The following is a 26,632-nucleotide window of genomic DNA, read 5'->3' as shown; positions in this document are numbered from 1 at the left end:
TGTATGTATGGGTGGCTGACTGCCACCCACCCAGAAAGTGTATGGGAGGCTGGTTGGCTGCCAGCCTTCCTTCCATTCCTATGAGTAATGTGAGTGCTCATGAAGGGGACATGGTTGGGTCCACCCCTTTCCCGGTTATCCCCTCTAGGCCTTTTGGCTTAGATCAAGTGTAAAAAAAGAAAGGATCTTGCGACAGATCGCATCCTGAGGCACGTTTTTTTTTGTGTGGATACTTGCACTTGGGTGACTTGTGAGCACATACTGATACATACGTTCCCTATCTGGGGACCATAAATTAAATGGATTTTTGAGAAAGGGAGCTGATTTGGAAGCTTGCTTCTGTCGCCCTATGCATTGACCCGATGTGGCAGTATCTTCGGGTAGTGAACAGTGCACCACCCCATTCCAGTGTTAAACAAGAAAGATTCTCATTTAATCCTCCGTGGGTGAGAATTTGAGTTTGAGAATTGGAGACCAAAATGATGAGTTGCACTGACTGGTTTATGAACGTCTATTCATTTAGCGTTTTAATGACCATGTTTGCACACTGATTGGTGTAAAAAAATAAAATAAAACTAAATAATAATAATCTAGCACACCTGTGCAGGTTTGACATGACATGACAGGTAGCTGTCTTGTGGGTGGTGCTGAATCCTGTTAAATGACATGAGGGTCTCATGCCTATACACAAGGGTGTGTCATTGCTGTTGCTTGACCATGCATTGGTTTCTGTGGTCAGTGAATGATAAAAACAAAATTTACCATCCATTGATGGATGGGAAATCCGCCATGAGGCATTTGTTTTTAGAAACTGCTGCTCACAACCAATGTTGCAATGGAGTGTCTCCATCTGCTGGTGGTATTGGAAAGGCATTAGTGCTATGACAGGGTCTGAAGAAGAAGAAGAAGAAGAAGAAGAAGAAGAAGACGGAAAAAAATATATATAAAAAGAAAAAGAGAGAGAGAGAGAGAGACTGACTTAGTGAGCGAGTGAGTGAGAGAGTGAGAGTGAGTGAGAGTGAATGAGTGAGTGAGTGATTGAGTGAGTGAGTGAGTGAGTGAGTGAGAACAAATGAGTTAAAGCAAGTGAGTGAGAGAGATCGAATGAATGAAAGTCTGAATGACAGAAAGAAAAAAGGATGAAGAAAGAAGCATGAAGAAAAAAAAATGTATATGGAGTTGCTGACATGAGTGCAATCTACAAAGCCGTTGAGGCTGATCCTCATGGGAGGATTATTGCACCAGGACCCTTAGCACTTTTAAAATGCCATTCAATGCCACGGGCTAGATGTAAACTGCAGATGACCATGTTGTGGTAGTTACCATGGATACCCAAGTGATGTGTGAGCTAACACATAGGCCCAACAGATTACAAGAAGGCCAGAATCACCAGCGGCACCACCATCGATTGTCAGGTCACCCGGATTCAGCAAATACCAGAGTCCAAAATGATGCAGGTTTATACTGTTAATTTTCAGTTTATCGTTACAGTTGGTGTTATTCCATGTCGGAAGGGACGCAGCTACAGCCAGTGGGGTAACTAGAGACAGGCAGGCAGCTATGTGCAACAAAGGTAGGCGTGTTGTTTTCATATGCAGATCTGAAATATTGTCTTATATGCAAGAGGAGGAGTGATGGGGGTTCAGGCAAAAGCCAGGCTATGGATTGCATTGCTAAATGCTCCATCAGAGTGCAATGGTCGCCTGTCCTTTTTTTAAGTGATGATGTGGGTTTAGCCTGTGCTGTATGTATGTATGGGTGGCTGACTGCCACCCACCCAGAAAGTGTATGGGAGGCTGGTTGGCTGCCAGCCTTCCTTCCATTCCTATGAGTAATGTGAGTGCTCATGAAGGGGACATGGTTGGGTCCACCCCTTTCCCGGTTATCCCCTCTAGGCCTTTTGGCTTAGATCAAGTGTAAAAAAAGAAAGGATCTTGCGACAGATCGCATCCTGAGGCACGTTTTTTTTTGTGTGAATACTTGCACTTGGGTGACTTGTGAGCACATACTGATACATACGTTCCCTATCTGGGGACCATAAATTAAATGGATTTTTGAGAAAGGGAGCTGATTTGGAAGCTTGCTTCTGTCGCCCTATGCATTGACCCGATGTGGCAGTATCTTCGGGTAGTGAACAGTGCACCACCCCATTCCAGTGTTAAACAAGAAAGATTCTCATTTAATCCTCCGTGGGTGAGAATTTGAGTTTGAGAATTGGAGACCAAAATGATGAGTTGCACTGACTGGTTTATGAACGTCTATTCATTTAGCGTTTTAATGACCATGTTTGCACACTGATTGGTGTAAAAAAATAAAATAAAACTAAATAATAATAATCTAGCACACCTGTGTAGGTTTGACATGACATGACAGGTAGCTGTCTTGTGGGTGGTGCTGAATCCTGTTAAATGACATGAGGGTCTCATGCCTATACACAAGGGTGTGTCATTGCTGTTGCTTGACCATGCATTGGTTTCTGTGGTCAGTGAATGATAAAAACAAAATTTACCATCCATTGATGGATGGGAAATCCGCCATGAGGCATTTGTTTTTAGAAACTGCTGCTCACAACCAATGTTGCAATGGAGTGTCTCCATCTGCTGGTGGTATTGGAAAGGCATTAGTGCTATGACAGGGTCTGAAGAAGAAGAAGAAGAAGAAGAAGAAGACGGAAAAAAATATATATAAAAAGAAAAAGAGAGAGAGAGAGAGAGACTGACTTAGTGAGCGAGTGAGTGAGAGAGTGAGAGTGAGTGAGAGTGAATGAGTGAGTGAGTGATTGAGTGAGTGAGTGAGTGAGTGAGTGAGAACAAATGAGTTAAAGCAAGTGAGTGAGAGAGATCGAATGAATGAAAGTCTGAATGACAGAAAGAAAAAAGGATGAAGAAAGAAGCATGAAGAAAAAAAAATGTATATGGAGTTGCTGACATGAGTGCAATCTACAAAGCCGTTGAGGCTGATCCTCATGGGAGGATTATTGCACCAGGACCCTTAGCACTTTTAAAATGCCATTCAATGCCACGGGCTAGATGTAAACTGCAGATGACCATGTTGTGGTAGTTACCATGGATACCCAAGTGATGTGTGAGCTAACACATAGGCCCAACAGATTCCAAGAAGGCCAGAATCACCAGCGGCACCACCATCGATTGTCAGGTCACCCGGATTCAGCAAATACCAGAGTCCAAAATGATGCAGGTTTATACTGTTAATTTTCAGTTTATCGTTACAGTTGGTGTTATTCCATGTCGGAAGGGACGCAGCTACAGCCAGTGGGGTAACTAGAGACAGGCAGGCAGCTATGTGCAACAAAGGTAGGCGTGTTGTTTTCATATGCAGATCTGAAATATTGTCTTATATGCAAGAGGAGGAGTGATGGGGGTTCAGGCAAAAGCCAGGCTATGGATTGCATTGCTAAATGCTCCATCAGAGTGCAATGGTCGCCTGTCCTTTTTTTAAGTGATGATGTGGGTTTAGCCTGTGCTGTATGTATGTATGGGTGGCTGACTGCCACCCACCCAGAAAGTGTATGGGAGGCTGGTTGGCTGCCAGCCTTCCTTCCATTCCTATGAGTAATGTGAGTGCTCATGAAGGGGACATGGTTGGGTCCACCCCTTTCCCGGTTATCCCCTCTAGGCCTTTTGGCTTAGATCAAGTGTAAAAAAAGAAAGGATCTTGCGACAGATCGCATCCTGAGGCACGTTTTTTTTGTGTGAATACTTGCACTTGGGTGACTTGTGAGCACATACTGATACATACGTTCCCTATCTGGGGACCATAAATTAAATGGATTTTTGAGAAAGGGAGCTGATTTGGAAGCTTGCTTCTGTCGCCCTATGCATTGACCCGATGTGGCAGTATCTTCGGGTAGTGAACAGTGCACCACCCCATTCCAGTGTTAAACAAGAAAGATTCTCATTTAATCCTCCGTGGGTGAGAATTTGAGTTTGAGAATTGGAGACCAAAATGATGAGTTGCACTGACTGGTTTATGAACGTCTATTCATTTAGCGTTTTAATGACCATGTTTGCACACTGATTGGTGTAAAAAAATAAAATAAAACTAAATAATAATAATCTAGCACACCTGTGCAGGTTTGACATGACATGACAGGTAGCTGTCTTGTGGGTGGTGCTGAATCCTGTTAAATGACATGAGGGTCTCATGCCTATACACAAGGGTGTGTCATTGCTGTTGCTTGACCATGCATTGGTTTCTGTGGTCAGTGAATGATAAAAACAAAATTTACCATCCATTGATGGATGGGAAATCCGCCATGAGGCATTTGTTTTTAGAAACTGCTGCTCACAACCAATGTTGCAATGGAGTGTCTCCATCTGCTGGTGGTATTGGAAAGGCATTAGTGCTATGACAGGGTCTGAAGAAGAAGAAGAAGAAGAAGAAGACGGAAAAAAATATATATAAAAAGAAAAAGAGAGAGAGAGAGAGAGACTGACTTAGTGAGCGAGTGAGTGAGAGAGTGAGAGTGAGTGAGAGTGAATGAGTGAGTGAGTGATTGAGTGAGTGAGTGAGTGAGTGAGAACAAATGAGTTAAAGCAAGTGAGTGAGAGAGATCGAATGAATGAAAGTCTGAATGACAGAAAGAAAAAAGGATGAAGAAAGAAGCATGAAGAAAAAAAAATGTATATGGAGTTGCTGACATGAGTGCAATCTACAAAGCCGTTGAGGCTGATCCTCATGGGAGGATTATTGCACCAGGACCCTTAGCACTTTTAAAATGCCATTCAATGCCACGGGCTAGATGTAAACTGCAGATGACCATGTTGTGGTAGTTACCATGGATACCCAAGTGATGTGTGAGCTAACACATAGGCCCAACAGATTCCAAGAAGGCCAGAATCACCAGCGGCACCACCATCGATTGTCAGGTCACCCGGATTCAGCAAATACCAGAGTCCAAAATGATGCAGGTTTATACTGTTAATTTTCAGTTTATCGTTACAGTTGGTGTTATTCCATGTCGGAAGGGACGCAGCTACAGCCAGTGGGGTAACTAGAGACAGGCAGGCAGCTATGTGCAACAAAGGTAGGCGTGTTGTTTTCATATGCAGATCTGAAATATTGTCTTATATGCAAGAGGAGGAGTGATGGGGGTTCAGGCAAAAGCCAGGCTATGGATTGCATTGCTAAATGCTCCATCAGAGTGCAATGGTCGCCTGTCCTTTTTTTAAGTGATGATGTGGGTTTAGCCTGTGCTGTATGTATGTATGGGTGGCTGACTGCCACCCACCCAGAAAGTGTATGGGAGGCTGGTTGGCTGCCAGCCTTCCTTCCATTCCTATGAGTAATGTGAGTGCTCATGAAGGGGACATGGTTGGGTCCACCCCTTTCCCGGTTATCCCCTCTAGGCCTTTTGGCTTAGATCAAGTGTAAAAAAAGAAAGGATCTTGCGACAGATCGCATCCTGAGGCACGTTTTTTTTGTGTGAATACTTGCACTTGGGTGACTTGTGAGCACATACTGATACATACGTTCCCTATCTGGGGACCATAAATTAAATGGATTTTTGAGAAAGGGAGCTGATTTGGAAGCTTGCTTCTGTCGCCCTATGCATTGACCCGATGTGGCAGTATCTTCGGGTAGTGAACAGTGCACCACCCCATTCCAGTGTTAAACAAGAAAGATTCTCATTTAATCCTCCGTGGGTGAGAATTTGAGTTTGAGAATTGGAGACCAAAATGATGAGTTGCACTGACTGGTTTATGAACGTCTATTCATTTAGCGTTTTAATGACCATGTTTGCACACTGATTGGTGTAAAAAAATAAAATAAAACTAAATAATAATAATCTAGCACACCTGTGCAGGTTTGACATGACATGACAGGTAGCTGTCTTGTGGGTGGTGCTGAATCCTGTTAAATGACATGAGGGTCTCATGCCTATACACAAGGGTGTGTCATTGCTGTTGCTTGACCATGCATTGGTTTCTGTGGTCAGTGAATGATAAAAACAAAATTTACCATCCATTGATGGATGGGAAATCCGCCATGAGGCATTTGTTTTTAGAAACTGCTGCTCACAACCAATGTTGCAATGGAGTGTCTCCATCTGCTGGTGGTATTGGAAAGGCATTAGTGCTATGACAGGGTCTGAAGAAGAAGAAGAAGAAGAAGAAGACGGAAAAAAATATATATAAAAAGAAAAAGAGAGAGAGAGAGACTGACTTAGTGAGCGAGTGAGTGAGAGAGTGAGAGTGAGTGAGAGTGAATGAGTGAGTGAGTGATTGAGTGAGTGAGTGAGTGAGTGAGAACAAATGAGTTAAAGCAAGTGAGTGAGAGAGATCGAATGAATGAAAGTCTGAATGACAGAAAGAAAAAAGGATGAAGAAAGAAGCATGAAGAAAAAAAAATGTATATGGAGTTGCTGACATGAGTGCAATCTACAAAGCCGTTGAGGCTGATCCTCATGGGAGGATTATTGCACCAGGACCCTTAGCACTTTTAAAATGCCATTCAATGCCACGGGCTAGATGTAAACTGCAGATGACCATGTTGTGGTAGTTACCATGGATACCCAAGTGATGTGTGAGCTAACACATAGGCCCAACAGATTCCAAGAAGGCCAGAATCACCAGCGGCACCACCATCGATTGTCAGGTCACCCGGATTCAGCAAATACCAGAGTCCAAAATGATGCAGGTTTATACTGTTAATTTTCAGTTTATCGTTACAGTTGGTGTTATTCCATGTCGGAAGGGACGCAGCTACAGCCAGTGGGGTAACTAGAGACAGGCAGGCAGCTATGTGCAACAAAGGTAGGCGTGTTGTTTTCATATGCAGATCTGAAATATTGTCTTATATGCAAGAGGAGGAGTGATGGGGGTTCAGGCAAAAGCCAGGCTATGGATTGCATTGCTAAATGCTCCATCAGAGTGCAATGGTCGCCTGTCCTTTTTTTAAGTGATGATGTGGGTTTAGCCTGTGCTGTATGTATGTATGGGTGGCTGACTGCCACCCACCCAGAAAGTGTATGGGAGGCTGGTTGGCTGCCAGCCTTCCTTCCATTCCTATGAGTAATGTGAGTGCTCATGAAGGGGACATGGTTGGGTCCACCCCTTTCCCGGTTATCCCCTCTAGGCCTTTTGGCTTAGATCAAGTGTAAAAAAAGAAAGGATCTTGCGACAGATCGCATCCTGAGGCACGTTTTTTTTTGTGTGAATACTTGCACTTGGGTGACTTGTGAGCACATACTGATACATACGTTCCCTATCTGGGGACCATAAATTAAATGGATTTTTGAGAAAGGGAGCTGATTTGGAAGCTTGCTTCTGTCGCCCTATGCATTGACCCGATGTGGCAGTATCTTCGGGTAGTGAACAGTGCACCACCCCATTCCAGTGTTAAACAAGAAAGATTCTCATTTAATCCTCCGTGGGTGAGAATTTGAGTTTGAGAATTGGAGACCAAAATGATGAGTTGCACTGACTGGTTTATGAACGTCTATTCATTTAGCGTTTTAATGACCATGTTTGCACACTGATTGGTGTAAAAAAATAAAATAAAACTAAATAATAATAATCTAGCACACCTGTGCAGGTTTGACATGACATGACAGGTAGCTGTCTTGTGGGTGGTGCTGAATCCTGTTAAATGACATGAGGGTCTCATGCCTATACACAAGGGTGTGTCATTGCTGTTGCTTGACCATGCATTGGTTTCTGTGGTCAGTGAATGATAAAAACAAAATTTACCATCCATTGATGGATGGGAAATCCGCCATGAGGCATTTGTTTTTAGAAACTGCTGCTCACAACCAATGTTGCAATGGAGTGTCTCCATCTGCTGGTGGTATTGGAAAGGCATTAGTGCTATGACAGGGTCTGAAGAAGAAGAAGAAGAAGAAGAAGAAGACGGAAAAAAATATATATAAAAAGAAAAAGAGAGAGAGAGAGACTGACTTAGTGAGCGAGTGAGTGAGAGAGTGAGAGTGAGTGAGAGTGAATGAGTGAGTGAGTGATTGAGTGAGTGAGTGAGTGAGTGAGAACAAATGAGTTAAAGCAAGTGAGTGAGAGAGATCGAATGAATGAAAGTCTGAATGACAGAAAGAAAAAAGGATGAAGAAAGAAGCATGAAGAAAAAAAAATGTATATGGAGTTGCTGACATGAGTGCAATCTACAAAGCCGTTGAGGCTGATCCTCATGGGAGGATTATTGCACCAGGACCCTTAGCACTTTTAAAATGCCATTCAATGCCACGGGCTAGATGTAAACTGCAGATGACCATGTTGTGGTAGTTACCATGGATACCCAAGTGATGTGTGAGCTAACACATAGGCCCAACAGATTCCAAGAAGGCCAGAATCACCAGCGGCACCACCATCGATTGTCAGGTCACCCGGATTCAGCAAATACCAGAGTCCAAAATGATGCAGGTTTATACTGTTAATTTTCAGTTTATCGTTACAGTTGGTGTTATTCCATGTCGGAAGGGACGCAGCTACAGCCAGTGGGGTAACTAGAGACAGGCAGGCAGCTATGTGCAACAAAGGTAGGCGTGTTGTTTTCATATGCAGATCTGAAATATTGTCTTATATGCAAGAGGAGGAGTGATGGGGGTTCAGGCAAAAGCCAGGCTATGGATTGCATTGCTAAATGCTCCATCAGAGTGCAATGGTCGCCTGTCCTTTTTTTAAGTGATGATGTGGGTTTAGCCTGTGCTGTATGTATGTATGGGTGGCTGACTGCCACCCACCCAGAAAGTGTATGGGAGGCTGGTTGGCTGCCAGCCTTCCTTCCATTCCTATGAGTAATGTGAGTGCTCATGAAGGGGACATGGTTGGGTCCACCCCTTTCCCGGTTATCCCCTCTAGGCCTTTTGGCTTAGATCAAGTGTAAAAAAAGAAAGGATCTTGCGACAGATCGCATCCTGAGGCACGTTTTTTTTTGTGTGAATACTTGCACTTGGGTGACTTGTGAGCACATACTGATACATACGTTCCCTATCTGGGGACCATAAATTAAATGGATTTTTGAGAAAGGGAGCTGATTTGGAAGCTTGCTTCTGTCGCCCTATGCATTGACCCGATGTGGCAGTATCTTCGGGTAGTGAACAGTGCACCACCCCATTCCAGTGTTAAACAAGAAAGATTCTCATTTAATCCTCCGTGGGTGAGAATTTGAGTTTGAGAATTGGAGACCAAAATGATGAGTTGCACTGACTGGTTTATGAACGTCTATTCATTTAGCGTTTTAATGACCATGTTTGCACACTGATTGGTGTAAAAAAATAAAATAAAACTAAATAATAATAATCTAGCACACCTGTGCAGGTTTGACATGACATGACAGGTAGCTGTCTTGTGGGTGGTGCTGAATCCTGTTAAATGACATGAGGGTCTCATGCCTATACACAAGGGTGTGTCATTGCTGTTGCTTGACCATGCATTGGTTTCTGTGGTCAGTGAATGATAAAAACAAAATTTACCATCCATTGATGGATGGGAAATCCGCCATGAGGCATTTGTTTTTAGAAACTGCTGCTCACAACCAATGTTGCAATGGAGTGTCTCCATCTGCTGGTGGTATTGGAAAGGCATTAGTGCTATGACAGGGTCTGAAGAAGAAGAAGAAGAAGAAGAAGAAGAAGACGGAAAAAAATATATATAAAAAGAAAAAGAGAGAGAGAGAGAGAGACTGACTTAGTGAGCGAGTGAGTGAGAGAGTGAGAGTGAGTGAGAGTGAATGAGTGAGTGAGTGATTGAGTGAGTGAGTGAGTGAGTGAGAACAAATGAGTTAAAGCAAGTGAGTGAGAGAGATCGAATGAATGAAAATCTGAATGACAGAAAGAAAAAAGGATGAAGAAAGAAGCATGAAGAAAAAAAAATGTATATGGAGTTGCTGACATGAGTGCAATCTACAAAGCCGTTGAGGCTGATCCTCATGGGAGGATTATTGCACCAGGACCCTTAGCACTTTTAAAATGCCATTCAATGCCACGGGCTAGATGTAAACTGCAGATGACCATGTTGTGGTAGTTACCATGGATACCCAAGTGATGTGTGAGCTAACACATAGGCCCAACAGATTCCAAGAAGGCCAGAATCACCAGCGGCACCACCATCGATTGTCAGGTCACCCGGATTCAGCAAATACCAGAGTCCAAAATGATGCAGGTTTATACTGTTAATTTTCAGTTTATCGTTACAGTTGGTGTTATTCCATGTCGGAAGGGACGCAGCTACAGCCAGTGGGGTAACTAGAGACAGGCAGGCAGCTATGTGCAACAAAGGTAGGCGTGTTGTTTTCATATGCAGATCTGAAATATTGTCTTATATGCAAGAGGAGGAGTGATGGGGGTTCAGGCAAAAGCCAGGCTATGGATTGCATTGCTAAATGCTCCATCAGAGTGCAATGGTCGCCTGTCCTTTTTTTAAGTGATGATGTGGGTTTAGCCTGTGCTGTATGTATGTATGGGTGGCTGACTGCCACCCACCCAGAAAGTGTATGGGAGGCTGGTTGGCTGCCAGCCTTCCTTCCATTCCTATGAGTAATGTGAGTGCTCATGAAGGGGACATGGTTGGGTCCACCCCTTTCCCGGTTATCCCCTCTAGGCCTTTTGGCTTAGATCAAGTGTAAAAAAAGAAAGGATCTTGCGACAGATCGCATCCTGAGGCACGTTTTTTTTTGTGTGAATACTTGCACTTGGGTGACTTGTGAGCACATACTGATACATACGTTCCCTATCTGGGGACCATAAATTAAATGGATTTTTGAGAAAGGGAGCTGATTTGGAAGCTTGCTTCTGTCGCCCTATGCATTGACCCGATGTGGCAGTATCTTCGGGTAGTGAACAGTGCACCACCCCATTCCAGTGTTAAACAAGAAAGATTCTCATTTAATCCTCCGTGGGTGAGAATTTGAGTTTGAGAATTGGAGACCAAAATGATGAGTTGCACTGACTGGTTTATGAACGTCTATTCATTTAGCGTTTTAATGACCATGTTTGCACACTGATTGGTGTAAAAAAATAAAATAAAACTAAATAATAATAATCTAGCACACCTGTGCAGGTTTGACATGACATGACAGGTAGCTGTCTTGTGGGTGGTGCTGAATCCTGTTAAATGACATGAGGGTCTCATGCCTATACACAAGGGTGTGTCATTGCTGTTGCTTGACCATGCATTGGTTTCTGTGGTCAGTGAATGATAAAAACAAAATTTACCATCCATTGATGGATGGGAAATCCGCCATGAGGCATTTGTTTTTAGAAACTGCTGCTCACAACCAATGTTGCAATGGAGTGTCTCCATCTGCTGGTGGTATTGGAAAGGCATTAGTGCTATGACAGGGTCTGAAGAAGAAGAAGAAGAAGAAGAAGAAGAAGAAGACGGAAAAAAATATATATAAAAAGAAAAAGAGAGAGAGAGAGAGAGACTGACTTAGTGAGCGAGTGAGAGAGAGAGTGAGAGTGAGTGAGAGTGAATGAGTGAGTGAGTGATTGAGTGAGTGAGTGAGTGAGTGAGAACAAATGAGTTAAAGCAAGTGAGTGAGAGAGATCGAATGAATGAAAGTCTGAATGACAGAAAGAAAAAAGGATGAAGAAAGAAGCATGAAGAAAAAAAAATGTATATGGAGTTGCTGACATGAGTGCAATCTACAAAGCCGTTGAGGCTGATCCTCATGGGAGGATTATTGCACCAGGACCCTTAGCACTTTTAAAATGCCATTCAATGCCACGGGCTAGATGTAAACTGCAGATGACCATGTTGTGGTAGTTACCATGGATACCCAAGTGATGTGTGAGCTAACACATAGGCCCAACAGATTCCAAGAAGGCCAGAATCACCAGCGGCACCACCATCGATTGTCAGGTCACCCGGATTCAGCAAATACCAGAGTCCAAAATGATGCAGGTTTATACTGTTAATTTTCAGTTTATCGTTACAGTTGGTGTTATTCCATGTCGGAAGGGACGCAGCTACAGCCAGTGGGGTAACTAGAGACAGGCAGGCAGCTATGTGCAACAAAGGTAGGCGTGTTGTTTTCATATGCAGATCTGAAATATTGTCTTATATGCAAGAGGAGGAGTGATGGGGGTTCAGGCAAAAGCCAGGCTATGGATTGCATTGCTAAATGCTCCATCAGAGTGCAATGGTCGCCTGTCCTTTTTTTAAGTGATGATGTGGGTTTAGCCTGTGCTGTATGTATGTATGGGTGGCTGACTGCCACCCACCCAGAAAGTGTATGGGAGGCTGGTTGGCTGCCAGCCTTCCTTCCATTCCTATGAGTAATGTGAGTGCTCATGAAGGGGACATGGTTGGGTCCACCCCTTTCCCGGTTATCCCCTCTAGGCCTTTTGGCTTAGATCAAGTGTAAAAAAAGAAAGGATCTTGCGACAGATCGCATCCTGAGGCACGTTTTTTTTTGTGTGAATACTTGCACTTGGGTGACTTGTGAGCACATACTGATACATACGTTCCCTATCTGGGGACCATAAATTAAATGGATTTTTGAGAAAGGGAGCTGATTTGGAAGCTTGCTTCTGTCGCCCTATGCATTGACCCGATGTGGCAGTATCTTCGGGTAGTGAACAGTGCACCACCCCATTCCAGTGTTAAACAAGAAAGATTCTCATTTAATCCTCCGTGGGTGAGAATTTGAGTTTGAGAATTGGAGACCAAAATGATGAGTTGCACTGACTGGTTTATGAACGTCTATTCATTTAGCGTTTTAATGACCATGTTTGCACACTGATTGGTGTAAAAAAATAAAATAAAACTAAATAATAATAATCTAGCACACCTGTGCAGGTTTGACATGACATGACAGGTAGCTGTCTTGTGGGTGGTGCTGAATCCTGTTAAATGACATGAGGGTCTCATGCCTATACACAAGGGTGTGTCATTGCTGTTGCTTGACCATGCATTGGTTTCTGTGGTCAGTGAATGATAAAAACAAAATTTACCATCCATTGATGGATGGGAAATCCGCCATGAGGCATTTGTTTTTAGAAACTGCTGCTCACAACCAATGTTGCAATGGAGTGTCTCCATCTGCTGGTGGTATTGGAAAGGCATTAGTGCTATGACAGGGTCTGAAGAAGAAGAAGAAGAAGAAGACGGAAAAAAATATATATAAAAAGAAAAAGAGAGAGAGAGAGAGAGACTGACTTAGTGAGCGAGTGAGTGAGAGAGTGAGAGTGAGTGAGAGTGAATGAGTGAGTGAGTGATTGAGTGAGTGAGTGAGTGAGTGAGAACAAATGAGTTAAAGCAAGTGAGTGAGAGAGATCGAATGAATGAAAGTCTGAATGACAGAAAGAAAAAAGGATGAAGAAAGAAGCATGAAGAAAAAAAAATGTATATGGAGTTGCTGACATGAGTGCAATCTACAAAGCCGTTGAGGCTGATCCTCATGGGAGGATTATTGCACCAGGACCCTTAGCACTTTTAAAATGCCATTCAATGCCACAGGCTAGATGTAAACTGCAGATGACCATGTTGTGGTAGTTACCATGGATACCCAAGTGATGTGTGAGCTAACACATAGGCCCAACAGATTCCAAGAAGGCCAGAATCACCAGCGGCACCACCATCGATTGTCAGGTCACCCGGATTCAGCAAATACCAGAGTCCAAAATGATGCAGGTTTATACTGTTAATTTTCAGTTTATCGTTACAGTTGGTGTTATTCCATGTCGGAAGGGACGCAGCTACAGCCAGTGGGGTAACTAGAGACAGGCAGGCAGCTATGTGCAACAAAGGTAGGCGTGTTGTTTTCATATGCAGATCTGAAATATTGTCTTATATGCAAGAGGAGGAGTGATGGGGGTTCAGGCAAAAGCCAGGCTATGGATTGCATTGCTAAATGCTCCATCAGAGTGCAATGGTCGCCTGTCCTTTTTTTAAGTGATGATGTGGGTTTAGCCTGTGCTGTATGTATGTATGGGTGGCTGACTGCCACCCACCCAGAAAGTGTATGGGAGGCTGGTTGGCTGCCAGCCTTCCTTCCATTCCTATGAGTAATGTGAGTGCTCATGAAGGGGACATGGTTGGGTCCACCCCTTTCCCGGTTATCCCCTCTAGGCCTTTTGGCTTAGATCAAGTGTAAAAAAAGAAAGGATCTTGCGACAGATCGCATCCTGAGGCACGTTTTTTTTTGTGTGAATACTTGCACTTGGGTGACTTGTGAGCACATACTGATACATACGTTCCCTATCTGGGGACCATAAATTAAATGGATTTTTGAGAAAGGGAGCTGATTTGGAAGCTTGCTTCTGTCGCCCTATGCATTGACCCGATGTGGCAGTATCTTCGGGTAGTGAACAGTGCACCACCCCATTCCAGTGTTAAACAAGAAAGATTCTCATTTCATCCTCCGTGGGTGAGAATTTGAGTTTGAGAATTGGAGACCAAAATGATGAGTTGCACTGACTGGTTTATGAACGTCTATTCATTTAGCGTTTTAATGACCATGTTTGCACACTGATTGGTGTAAAAAAATAAAATAAAACTAAATAATAATAATCTAGCACACCTGTGCAGGTTTGACATGACATGACAGGTAGCTGTCTTGTGGGTGGTGCTGAATCCTGTTAAATGACATGAGGGTCTCATGCCTATACACAAGGGTGTGTCATTGCTGTTGCTTGACCATGCATTGGTTTCTGTGGTCAGTGAATGATAAAAACAAAATTTACCATCCATTGATGGATGGGAAATCCGCCATGAGGCATTTGTTTTTAGAAACTGCTGCTCACAACCAATGTTGCAATGGAGTGTCTCCATCTGCTGGTGGTATTGGAAAGGCATTAGTGCTATGACAGGGTCTGAAGAAGAAGAAGAAGAAGAAGAAGAAGAAGAAGACGGAAAAAATATATATAAAAAGAAAAAGAGAGAGAGAGAGAGAGACTGACTTAGTGAGCGAGTGAGTGAGAGAGTGAGAGTGAGTGAGAGTGAATGAGTGAGTGAGTGATTGAGTGAGTGAGTGAGTGAGTGAGTGAGAACAAATGAGTTAAAGCAAGTGAGTGAGAGAGATCGAATGAATGAAAGTCTGAATGACAGAAAGAAAAAAGGATGAAGAAAGAAGCATGAAGAAAAAAAAATGTATATGGAGTTGCTGACATGAGTGCAATCTACAAAGCCGTTGAGGCTGATCCTCATGGGAGGATTATTGCACCAGGACCCTTAGCACTTTTAAAATGCCATTCAATGCCACGGGCTAGATGTAAACTGCAGATGACCATGTTGTGGTAGTTACCATGGATACCCAAGTGATGTGTGAGCTAACACATAGGCCCAACAGATTCCAAGAAGGCCAGAATCACCAGCGGCACCACCATCGATTGTCAGGTCACCCGGATTCAGCAAATACCAGAGTCCAAAATGATGCAGGTTTATACTGTTAATTTTCAGTTTATCGTTACAGTTGGTGTTATTCCATGTCGGAAGGGACGCAGCTACAGCCAGTGGGGTAACTAGAGACAGGCAGGCAGCTATGTGCAACAAAGGTAGGCGTGTTGTTTTCATATGCAGATCTGAAATATTGTCTTATATGCAAGAGGAGGAGTGATGGGGGTTCAGGCAAAAGCCAGGCTATGGATTGCATTGCTAAATGCTCCATCAGAGTGCAATGGTCGCCTGTCCTTTTTTTAAGTGATGATGTGGGTTTAGCCTGTGCTGTATGTATGTATGGGTGGCTGACTGCCACCCACCCAGAAAGTGTATGGGAGGCTGGTTGGCTGCCAGCCTTCCTTCCATTCCTATGAGTAATGTGAGTGCTCATGAAGGGGACATGGTTGGGTCCACCCCTTTCCCGGTTATCCCCTCTAGGCCTTTTGGCTTAGATCAAGTGTAAAAAAAGAAAGGATCTTGCGACAGATCGCATCCTGAGGCACGTTTTTTTTTGTGTGAATACTTGCACTTGGGTGACTTGTGAGCACATACTGATACATACGTTCCCTATCTGGGGACCATAAATTAAATGGATTTTTGAGAAAGGGAGCTGATTTGGAAGCTTGCTTCTGTCGCCCTATGCATTGACCCGATGTGGCAGTATCTTCGGGTAGTGAACAGTGCACCACCCCATTCCAGTGTTAAACAAGAAAGATTCTCATTTAATCCTCCGTGGGTGAGAATTTGAGTTTGAGAATTGGAGACCAAAATGATGAGTTGCACTGACTGGTTTATGAACGTCTATTCATTTAGCGTTTTAATGACCATGTTTGCACACTGATTGGTGTAAAAAAATAAAATAAAACTAAATAATAATAATCTAGCACACCTGTGCAGGTTTGACATGACATGACAGGTAGCTGTCTTGTGGGTGGTGCTGAATCCTGTTAAATGACATGAGGGTCTCATGCCTATACACAAGGGTGTGTCATTGCTGTTGCTTGACCATGCATTGGTTTCTGTGGTCAGTGAATGATAAAAACAAAATTTACCATCCATTGATGGATGGGAAATCCGCCATGAGGCATTTGTTTTTAGAAACTGCTGCTCACAACCAATGTTGCAATGGAGTGTCTCCATCTGCTGGTGGTATTGGAAAGGCATTAGTGCTATGACAGGGTCTGAAGAAGAAGAAGAAGAAGAAGAAGAAGAAGAAGAAGACGGAAAAAAATATATATAAAAAGAAAAAGAGAGAGAGAGAGAGAGACTGACTTAGTGAGCGAGTGAGTGAGAGAGTGAGAGTGAGTGAGAGTGAATGAGTGAGTGAGTGATTGAGTGAGTGAGTTGAGTGAGTGAGTGAGAACAAATGAGTTAAAGCAAGTGAGTGAGAGAGATCGAATGAATGAAAGTCTGAATGACAGAAAGAAAAAAGGATGAAGAAAGAAGCATGAAGAAAAAAAAATGTATATGGAGTTGCTGACATGAGTGCAATCTACAAAGCCGTTGAGGCTGATCCTCATGGGAGGATTATTGCACCAGGACCCTTAGCACTTTTAAAATGCCATTCAATGCCACGGGCTAGATGTAAACTGCAGATGACCATGTTGTGGTAGTTACCATGGATACCCAAGTGATGTGTGAGCTAACACATAGGCCCAACAGATTCCAAGAAGGCCAGAATCACCAGCGGCACCACCATCGATTGTCAGGTCACCCGGATTCAGCAAATACCAGAGTCCAAAATGATGCAGGTTTATACTGTTAATTTTCAGTTTATCGTTACAGTTGGTGTTATTCCATGTCGGAAGGGACGCAGCTACAGCCAGTGGGGTAACTAGAGACAGGCAGGCAGCTATGTGCAACAAAGGTAGGCGTGTTGTTTTCATATGCAGATCTGAAATATTGTCTTATATGCAAGAGGAGGAGTGATGGGGGTTCAGGCAAAAGCCAGGCTATGGATTGCATTGCTAAATGCTCCATCAGAGTGCAATGGTCGCCTGTCCTTTTTTTAAGTGATGATGTGGGTTTAGCCTGTGCTGTATGTATGTATGGGTGGCTGACTGCCACCCACCCAGAAAGTGTATGGGAGGCTGGTTGGCTGCCAGCCTTCCTTCCATTCCTATGAGTAATGTGAGTGCTCATGAAGGGGACATGGTTGGGTCCACCCCTTTCCCGGTTATCCCCTCTAGGCCTTTTGGCTTAGATCAAGTGTAAAAAAAGAAAGGATCTTGCGACAGATCGCATCCTGAGGCACGTTTTTTTTTGTGTGAATACTTGCACTTGGGTGACTTGTGAGCACATACTGATACATACGTTCCCTATCTGGGGACCATAAATTAAATGGATTTTTGAGAAAGGGAGCTGATTTGGAAGCTTGCTTCTGTCGCCCTATGCATTGACCCGATGTGGCAGTATCTTCGGGTAGTGAACAGTGCACCACCCCATTCCAGTGTTAAACAAGAAAGATTCTCATTTAATCCTCCGTGGGTGAGAATTTGAGTTTGAGAATTGGAGACCAAAATGATGAGTTGCACTGACTGGTTTATGAACGTCTATTCATTTAGCGTTTTAATGACCATGTTTGCACACTGATTGGTGTAAAAAAATAAAATAAAACTAAATAATAATAATCTAGCACACCTGTGCAGGTTTGACATGACATGACAGGTAGCTGTCTTGTGGGTGGTGCTGAATCCTGTTAAATGACATGAGGGTCTCATGCCTATACACAAGGGTGTGTCATTGCTGTTGCTTGACCATGCATTGGTTTCTGTGGTCAGTGAATGATAAAAACAAAATTTACCATCCATTGATGGATGGGAAATCCGCCATGAGGCATTTGTTTTTAGAAACTGCTGCTCACAACCAATGTTGCAATGGAGTGTCTCCATCTGCTGGTGGTATTGGAAAGGCATTAGTGCTATGACAGGGTCTGAAGAAGAAGAAGAAGAAGAAGAAGAAGAAGAAGACGGAAAAAAATATATATAAAAAGAAAAAGAGAGAGAGAGAGAGAGACTGACTTAGTGAGCGAGTGAGTGAGAGAGTGAGAGTGAGTGAGAGTGAATGAGTGAGTGAGTGATTGAGTGAGTGAGTGAGTGAGTGAGTGAGAACAAATGAGTTAAAGCAAGTGAGTGAGAGAGATCGAATGAATGAAAGTCTGAATGACAGAAAGAAAAAAGGATGAAGAAAGAAGCATGAAGAAAAAAAAATGTATATGGAGTTGCTGACATGAGTGCAATCTACAAAGCCGTTGAGGCTGATCCTCATGGGAGGATTATTGCACCAGGACCCTTAGCACTTTTAAAATGCCATTCAATGCCACGGGCTAGATGTAAACTGCAGATGACCATGTTGTGGTAGTTACCATGGATACCCAAGTGATGTGTGAGCTAACACATAGGCCCAACAGATTCCAAGAAGGCCAGAATCACCAGCGGCACCACCATCGATTGTCAGGTCACCCGGATTCAGCAAATACCAGAGTCCAAAATGATGCAGGTTTATACTGTTAATTTTCAGTTTATCGTTACAGTTGGTGTTATTCCATGTCGGAAGGGACGCAGCTACAGCCAGTGGGGTAACTAGAGACAGGCAGGCAGCTATGTGCAACAAAGGTAGGCGTGTTGTTTTCATATGCAGATCTGAAATATTGTCTTATATGCAAGAGGAGGAGTGATGGGGGTTCAGGCAAAAGCCAGGCTATGGATTGCATTGCTAAATGCTCCATCAGAGTGCAATGGTCGCCTGTCCTTTTTTTAAGTGATGATGTGGGTTTAGCCTGTGCTGTATGTATGTATGGGTGGCTGACTGCCACCCACCCAGAAAGTGTATGGGAGGCTGGTTGGCTGCCAGCCTTCCTTCCATTCCTATGAGTAATGTGAGTGCTCATGAAGGGGACATGGTTGGGTCCACCCCTTTCCCGGTTATCCCCTCTAGGCCTTTTGGCTTAGATCAAGTGTAAAAAAAGAAAGGATCTTGCGACAGATCGCATCCTGAGGCACGTTTTTTTTTGTGTGAATACTTGCACTTGGGTGACTTGTGAGCACATACTGATACATACGTTCCCTATCTGGGGACCATAAATTAAATGGATTTTTGAGAAAGGGAGCTGATTTGGAAGCTTGCTTCTGTCGCCCTATGCATTGACCCGATGTGGCAGTATCTTCGGGTAGTGAACAGTGCACCACCCCATTCCAGTGTTAAACAAGAAAGATTCTCATTTAATCCTCCGTGGGTGAGAATTTGAGTTTGAGAATTGGAGACCAAAATGATGAGTTGCACTGACTGGTTTATGAACGTCTATTCATTTAGCGTTTTAATGACCATGTTTGCACACTGATTGGTGTAAAAAAATAAAATAAAACTAAATAATAATAATCTAGCACACCTGTGCAGGTTTGACATGACATGACAGGTAGCTGTCTTGTGGGTGGTGCTGAATCCTGTTAAATGACATGAGGGTCTCATGCCTATACACAAGGGTGTGTCATTGCTGTTGCTTGACCATGCATTGGTTTCTGTGGTCAGTGAATGATAAAAACAAAATTTACCATCCATTGATGGATGGGAAATCCGCCATGAGGCATTTGTTTTTAGAAACTGCTGCTCACAACCAATGTTGCAATGGAGTGTCTCCATCTGCTGGTGGTATTGGAAAGGCATTAGTGCTATGACAGGGTCTGAAGAAGAAGAAGAAGAAGAAGAAGAAGAAGAAGACGGAAAAAAATATATATAAAAAGAAAAAGAGAGAGAGAGAGAGAGACTGACTTAGTGAGCGAGTGAGAGAGAGAGTGAGAGTGAGTGAGAGTGAATGAGTGAGTGAGTGATTGAGTGAGTGAGTGAGTGAGTGAGTGAGAACAAATGAGTTAAAGCAAGTGAGTGAGAGAGATCGAATGAATGAAAGTCTGAATGACAGAAAGAAAAAAGGATGAAGAAAGAAGCATGAAGAAAAAAAAATGTATATGGAGTTGCTGACATGAGTGCAATCTACAAAGCCGTTGAGGCTGATCCTCATGGGAGGATTATTGCACCAGGACCCTTAGCACTTTTAAAATGCCATTCAATGCCACGGGCTAGATGTAAACTGCAGATGACCATGTTGTGGTAGTTACCATGGATACCCAAGTGATGTGTGAGCTAACACATAGGCCCAACAGATTCCAAGAAGGCCAGAATCACCAGCGGCACCACCATCGATTGTCAGGTCACCCGGATTCAGCAAATACCAGAGTCCAAAATGATGCAGGTTTATACTGTTAATTTTCAGTTTATCGTTACAGTTGGTGTTATTCCATGTCGGAAGGGACGCAGCTACAGCCAGTGGGGTAACTAGAGACAGGCAGGCAGCTATGTGCAACAAAGGTAGGCGTGTTGTTTTCATATGCAGATCTGAAATATTGTCTTATATGCAAGAGGAGGAGTGATGGGGGTTCAGGCAAAAGCCAGGCTATGGATTGCATTGCTAAATGCTCCATCAGAGTGCAATGGTCGCCTGTCCTTTTTTTAAGTGATGATGTGGGTTTAGCCTGTGCTGTATGTATGTATGGGTGGCTGACTGCCACCCACCCAGAAAGTGTATGGGAGGCTGGTTGGCTGCCAGCCTTCCTTCCATTCCTATGAGTAATGTGAGTGCTCATGAAGGGGACATGGTTGGGTCCACCCCTTTCCCGGTTATCCCCTCTAGGCCTTTTGGCTTAGATCAAGTGTAAAAAAAGAAAGGATCTTGCGACAGATCGCATCCTGAGGCACGTTTTTTTTTGTGTGAATACTTGCACTTGGGTGACTTGTGAGCACATACTGATACATACGTTCCCTATCTGGGGACCATAAATTAAATGGATTTTTGAGAAAGGGAGCTGATTTGGAAGCTTGCTTCTGTCGCCCTATGCATTGACCCGATGTGGCAGTATCTTCGGGTAGTGAACAGTGCACCACCCCATTCCAGTGTTAAACAAGAAAGATTCTCATTTAATCCTCCGTGGGTGAGAATTTGAGTTTGAGAATTGGAGACCAAAATGATGAGTTGCACTGACTGGTTTATGAACGTCTATTCATTTAGCGTTTTAATGACCATGTTTGCACACTGATTGGTGTAAAAAAATAAAATAAAACTAAATAATAATAATCTAGCACACCTGTGCAGGTTTGACATGACATGACAGGTAGCTGTCTTGTGGGTGGTGCTGAATCCTGTTAAATGACATGAGGGTCTCATGCCTATACACAAGGGTGTGTCATTGCTGTTGCTTGACCATGCATTGGTTTCTGTGGTCAGTGAATGATAAAAACAAAATTTACCATCCATTGATGGATGGGAAATCCGCCATGAGGCATTTGTTTTTAGAAACTGCTGCTCACAACCAATGTTGCAATGGAGTGTCTCCATCTGCTGGTGGTATTGGAAAGGCATTAGTGCTATGACAGGGTCTGAAGAAGAAGAAGAAGAAGAAGACGGAAAAAAATATATATAAAAAGAAAAAGAGAGAGAGAGAGAGAGACTGACTTAGTGAGCGAGTGAGTGAGAGAGTGAGAGTGAGTGAGAGTGAATGAGTGAGTGAGTGATTGAGTGAGTGAGTGAGTGAGTGAGAACAAATGAGTTAAAGCAAGTGAGTGAGAGAGATCGAATGAATGAAAGTCTGAATGACAGAAAGAAAAAAGGATGAAGAAAGAAGCATGAAGAAAAAAAAATGTATATGGAGTTGCTGACATGAGTGCAATCTACAAAGCCGTTGAGGCTGATCCTCATGGGAGGATTATTGCACCAGGACCCTTAGCACTTTTAAAATGCCATTCAATGCCACAGGCTAGATGTAAACTGCAGATGACCATGTTGTGGTAGTTACCATGGATACCCAAGTGATGTGTGAGCTAACACATAGGCCCAACAGATTCCAAGAAGGCCAGAATCACCAGCGGCACCACCATCGATTGTCAGGTCACCCGGATTCAGCAAATACCAGAGTCCAAAATGATGCAGGTTTATACTGTTAATTTTCAGTTTATCGTTACAGTTGGTGTTATTCCATGTCGGAAGGGACGCAGCTACAGCCAGTGGGGTAACTAGAGACAGGCAGGCAGCTATGTGCAACAAAGGTAGGCGTGTTGTTTTCATATGCAGATCTGAAATATTGTCTTATATGCAAGAGGAGGAGTGATGGGGGTTCAGGCAAAAGCCAGGCTATGGATTGCATTGCTAAATGCTCCATCAGAGTGCAATGGTCGCCTGTCCTTTTTTTAAGTGATGATGTGGGTTTAGCCTGTGCTGTATGTATGTATGGGTGGCTGACTGCCACCCACCCAGAAAGTGTATGGGAGGCTGGTTGGCTGCCAGCCTTCCTTCCATTCCTATGAGTAATGTGAGTGCTCATGAAGGGGACATGGTTGGGTCCACCCCTTTCCCGGTTATCCCCTCTAGGCCTTTTGGCTTAGATCAAGTGTAAAAAAAGAAAGGATCTTGCGACAGATCGCATCCTGAGGCACGTTTTTTTTTGTGTGAATACTTGCACTTGGGTGACTTGTGAGCACATACTGATACATACGTTCCCTATCTGGGGACCATAAATTAAATGGATTTTTGAGAAAGGGAGCTGATTTGGAAGCTTGCTTCTGTCGCCCTATGCATTGACCCGATGTGGCAGTATCTTCGGGTAGTGAACAGTGCACCACCCCATTCCAGTGTTAAACAAGAAAGATTCTCATTTAATCCTCCGTGGGTGAGAATTTGAGTTTGAGAATTGGAGACCAAAATGATGAGTTGCACTGACTGGTTTATGAACGTCTATTCATTTAGCGTTTTAATGACCATGTTTGCACACTGATTGGTGTAAAAAAATAAAATAAAACTAAATAATAATAATCTAGCACACCTGTGCAGGTTTGACATGACATGACAGGTAGCTGTCTTGTGGGTGGTGCTGAATCCTGTTAAATGACATGAGGGTCTCATGCCTATACACAAGGGTGTGTCATTGCTGTTGCTTGACCATGCATTGGTTTCTGTGGTCAGTGAATGATAAAAACAAAATTTACCATCCATTGATGGATGGGAAATCCGCCATGAGGCATTTGTTTTTAGAAACTGCTGCTCACAACCAATGTTGCAATGGAGTGTCTCCATCTGCTGGTGGTATTGGAAAGGCATTAGTGCTATGACAGGGTCTGAAGAAGAAGAAGAAGAAGAAGAAGAAGAAGAAGAAGACGGAAAAAAATATATATAAAAAGAAAAAGAGAGAGAGAGAGAGAGACTGACTTAGTGAGCGAGTGAGTGAGAGAGTGAGAGTGAGTGAGAGTGAATGAGTGAGTGAGTGATTGAGTGAGTGAGTGAGTGAGTGAGTGAGAACAAATGAGTTAAAGCAAGTGAGTGAGAGAGATCGAATGAATGAAAGTCTGAATGACAGAAAGAAAAAAGGATGAAGAAAGAAGCATGAAGAAAAAAAAATGTATATGGAGTTGCTGACATGAGTGCAATCTACAAAGCCGTTGAGGCTGATCCTCATGGGAGGATTATTGCACCAGGACCCTTAGCACTTTTAAAATGCCATTCAATGCCACGGGCTAGATGTAAACTGCAGATGACCATGTTGTGGTAGTTACCATGGATACCCAAGTGATGTGTGAGCTAACACATAGGCCCAACAGATTCCAAGAAGGCCAGAATCACCAGCGGCACCACCATCGATTGTCAGGTCACCCGGATTCAGCAAATACCAGAGTCCAAAATGATGCAGGTTTATACTGTTAATTTTCAGTTTATCGTTACAGTTGGTGTTATTCCATGTCGGAAGGGACGCAGCTACAGCCAGTGGGGTAACTAGAGACAGGCAGGCAGCTATGTGCAACAAAGGTAGGCGTGTTGTTTTCATATGCAGATCTGAAATATTGTCTTATATGCAAGAGGAGGAGTGATGGGGGTTCAGGCAAAAGCCAGGCTATGGATTGCATTGCTAAATGCTCCATCAGAGTGCAATGGTCGCCTGTCCTTTTTTTAAGTGATGATGTGGGTTTAGCCTGTGCTGTATGTATGTATGGGTGGCTGACTGCCACCCACCCAGAAAGTGTATGGGAGGCTGGTTGGCTGCCAGCCTTCCTTCCATTCCTATGAGTAATGTGAGTGCTCATGAAGGGGACATGGTTGGGTCCACCCCTTTCCCGGTTATCCCCTCTAGGCCTTTTGGCTTAGATCAAGTGTAAAAAAAGAAAGGATCTTGCGACAGATCGCATCCTGAGGCACGTTTTTTTTTGTGTGAATACTTGCACTTGGGTGACTTGTGAGCACATACTGATACATACGTTCCCTATCTGGGGACCATAAATTAAATGGATTTTTGAGAAAGGGAGCTGATTTGGAAGCTTGCTTCTGTCGCCCTATGCATTGACCCGATGTGGCAGTATCTTCGGGTAGTGAACAGTGCACCACCCCATTCCAGTGTTAAACAAGAAAGATTCTCATTTAATCCTCCGTGGGTGAGAATTTGAGTTTGAGAATTGGAGACCAAAATGATGAGTTGCACTGACTGGTTTATGAACGTCTATTCATTTAGCGTTTTAATGACCATGTTTGCACACTGATTGGTGTAAAAAAATAAAATAAAACTAAATAATAATAATCTAGCACACCTGTGCAGGTTTGACATGACATGACAGGTAGCTGTCTTGTGGGTGGTGCTGAATCCTGTTAAATGACATGAGGGTCTCATGCCTATACACAAGGGTGTGTCATTGCTGTTGCTTGACCATGCATTGGTTTCTGTGGTCAGTGAATGATAAAAACAAAATTTACCATCCATTGATGGATGGGAAATCCGCCATGAGGCATTTGTTTTTAGAAACTGCTGCTCACAACCAATGTTGCAATGGAGTGTCTCCATCTGCTGGTGGTATTGGAAAGGCATTAGTGCTATGACAGGGTCTGAAGAAGAAGAAGAAGAAGAAGAAGAAGAAGAAGAAGAAGACGGAAAAAAATATATATAAAAAGAAAAAGAGAGAGAGAGAGAGAGACTGACTTAGTGAGCGAGTGAGTGAGAGAGTGAGAGTGAGTGAGAGTGAATGAGTGAGTGAGTGATTGAGTGAGTGAGTGAGTGAGTGAGAACAAATGAGTTAAAGCAAGTGAGTGAGAGAGATCGAATGAATGAAAGTCTGAATGACAGAAAGAAAAAAGGATGAAGAAAGAAGCATGAAGAAAAAAAAATGTATATGGAGTTGCTGACATGAGTGCAATCTACAAAGCCGTTGAGGCTGATCCTCATGGGAGGATTATTGCACCAGGACCCTTAGCACTTTTAAAATGCCATTCAATGCCACGGGCTAGATGTAAACTGCAGATGACCATGTTGTGGTAGTTACCATGGATACCCAAGTGATGTGTGAGCTAACACATAGGCCCAACAGATTCCAAGAAGGCCAGAATCACCAGCGGCACCACCATCGATTGTCAGGTCACCCGGATTCAGCAAATACCAGAGTCCAAAATGATGCAGGTTTATACTGTTAATTTTCAGTTTATCGTTACAGTTGGTGTTATTCCATGTCGGAAGGGACGCAGCTACAGCCAGTGGGGTAACTAGAGACAGGCAGGCAGCTATGTGCAACAAAGGTAGGCGTGTTGTTTTCATATGCAGATCTGAAATATTGTCTTATATGCAAGAGGAGGAGTGATGGGGGTTCAGGCAAAAGCCAGGCTATGGATTGCATTGCTAAATGCTCCATCAGAGTGCAATGGTCGCCTGTCCTTTTTTTAAGTGATGATGTGGGTTTAGCCTGTGCTGTATGTATGTATGGGTGGCTGACTGCCACCCACCCAGAAAGTGTATGGGAGGCTGGTTGGCTGCCAGCCTTCCTTCCATTCCTATGAGTAATGTGAGTGCTCATGAAGGGGACATGGTTGGGTCCACCCCTTTCCCGGTTATCCCCTCTAGGCCTTTTGGCTTAGATCAAGTGTAAAAAAAGAAAGGATCTTGCGACAGATCGCATCCTGAGGCACGTTTTTTTTTGTGTGAATACTTGCACTTGGGTGACTTGTGAGCACATACTGATACATACGTTCCCTATCTGGGGACCATAAATTAAATGGATTTTTGAGAAAGGGAGCTGATTTGGAAGCTTGCTTCTGTCGCCCTATGCATTGACCCGATGTGGCAGTATCTTCGGGTAGTGAACAGTGCACCACCCCATTCCAGTGTTAAACAAGAAAGATTCTCATTTAATCCTCCGTGGGTGAGAATTTGAGTTTGAGAATTGGAGACCAAAATGATGAGTTGCACTGACTGGTTTATGAACGTCTA

The 26,632-nt window shown here is 43.4% G+C and overlaps 16 pseudogenes; all 16 read left to right on the top strand.

Moving 5' to 3' along the window:
- The first annotated feature begins 137 nt into the window (after nt 1–137).
- Nucleotides 138–401, top strand: LOC130285618 (U2 spliceosomal RNA; annotated as a pseudogene).
- Nucleotides 402–1,884: 1,483 nt separating this feature from the next.
- On the top strand, nt 1,885–2,148 carry LOC130286072 (U2 spliceosomal RNA; annotated as a pseudogene).
- A 1,477-nt stretch (nt 2,149–3,625) lies between these two features.
- LOC130288596 (U2 spliceosomal RNA) lies at nt 3,626–3,888 on the top strand (annotated as a pseudogene).
- A 1,470-nt stretch (nt 3,889–5,358) lies between these two features.
- On the top strand, nt 5,359–5,621 carry LOC130288585 (U2 spliceosomal RNA; annotated as a pseudogene).
- A 1,466-nt stretch (nt 5,622–7,087) lies between these two features.
- On the top strand, nt 7,088–7,351 carry LOC130286071 (U2 spliceosomal RNA; annotated as a pseudogene).
- A 1,469-nt stretch (nt 7,352–8,820) lies between these two features.
- On the top strand, nt 8,821–9,084 carry LOC130286070 (U2 spliceosomal RNA; annotated as a pseudogene).
- Nucleotides 9,085–10,560: 1,476 nt separating this feature from the next.
- LOC130286068 (U2 spliceosomal RNA) lies at nt 10,561–10,824 on the top strand (annotated as a pseudogene).
- Nucleotides 10,825–12,303: 1,479 nt separating this feature from the next.
- On the top strand, nt 12,304–12,567 carry LOC130286067 (U2 spliceosomal RNA; annotated as a pseudogene).
- Nucleotides 12,568–14,034: 1,467 nt separating this feature from the next.
- On the top strand, nt 14,035–14,298 carry LOC130286066 (U2 spliceosomal RNA; annotated as a pseudogene).
- Nucleotides 14,299–15,780: 1,482 nt separating this feature from the next.
- Nucleotides 15,781–16,044, top strand: LOC130286065 (U2 spliceosomal RNA; annotated as a pseudogene).
- Nucleotides 16,045–17,531: 1,487 nt separating this feature from the next.
- LOC130286064 (U2 spliceosomal RNA) lies at nt 17,532–17,795 on the top strand (annotated as a pseudogene).
- Nucleotides 17,796–19,278: 1,483 nt separating this feature from the next.
- Nucleotides 19,279–19,542, top strand: LOC130286063 (U2 spliceosomal RNA; annotated as a pseudogene).
- Nucleotides 19,543–21,025: 1,483 nt separating this feature from the next.
- On the top strand, nt 21,026–21,289 carry LOC130286062 (U2 spliceosomal RNA; annotated as a pseudogene).
- A 1,467-nt stretch (nt 21,290–22,756) lies between these two features.
- Nucleotides 22,757–23,020, top strand: LOC130286060 (U2 spliceosomal RNA; annotated as a pseudogene).
- A 1,486-nt stretch (nt 23,021–24,506) lies between these two features.
- LOC130286059 (U2 spliceosomal RNA) lies at nt 24,507–24,770 on the top strand (annotated as a pseudogene).
- Nucleotides 24,771–26,255: 1,485 nt separating this feature from the next.
- On the top strand, nt 26,256–26,519 carry LOC130286058 (U2 spliceosomal RNA; annotated as a pseudogene).
- The last annotated feature ends 113 nt before the right edge of the window (nt 26,520–26,632 follow it).

The sequence above is a fragment of the Hyla sarda genome, chromosome 8, assembly GCF_029499605.1.
Source record: "Hyla sarda isolate aHylSar1 chromosome 8, aHylSar1.hap1, whole genome shotgun sequence".
NCBI lineage: Eukaryota > Metazoa > Chordata > Amphibia > Anura > Hylidae > Hyla > Hyla sarda.
This window is presented reverse-complemented; position numbering and strand designations above follow the sequence as displayed.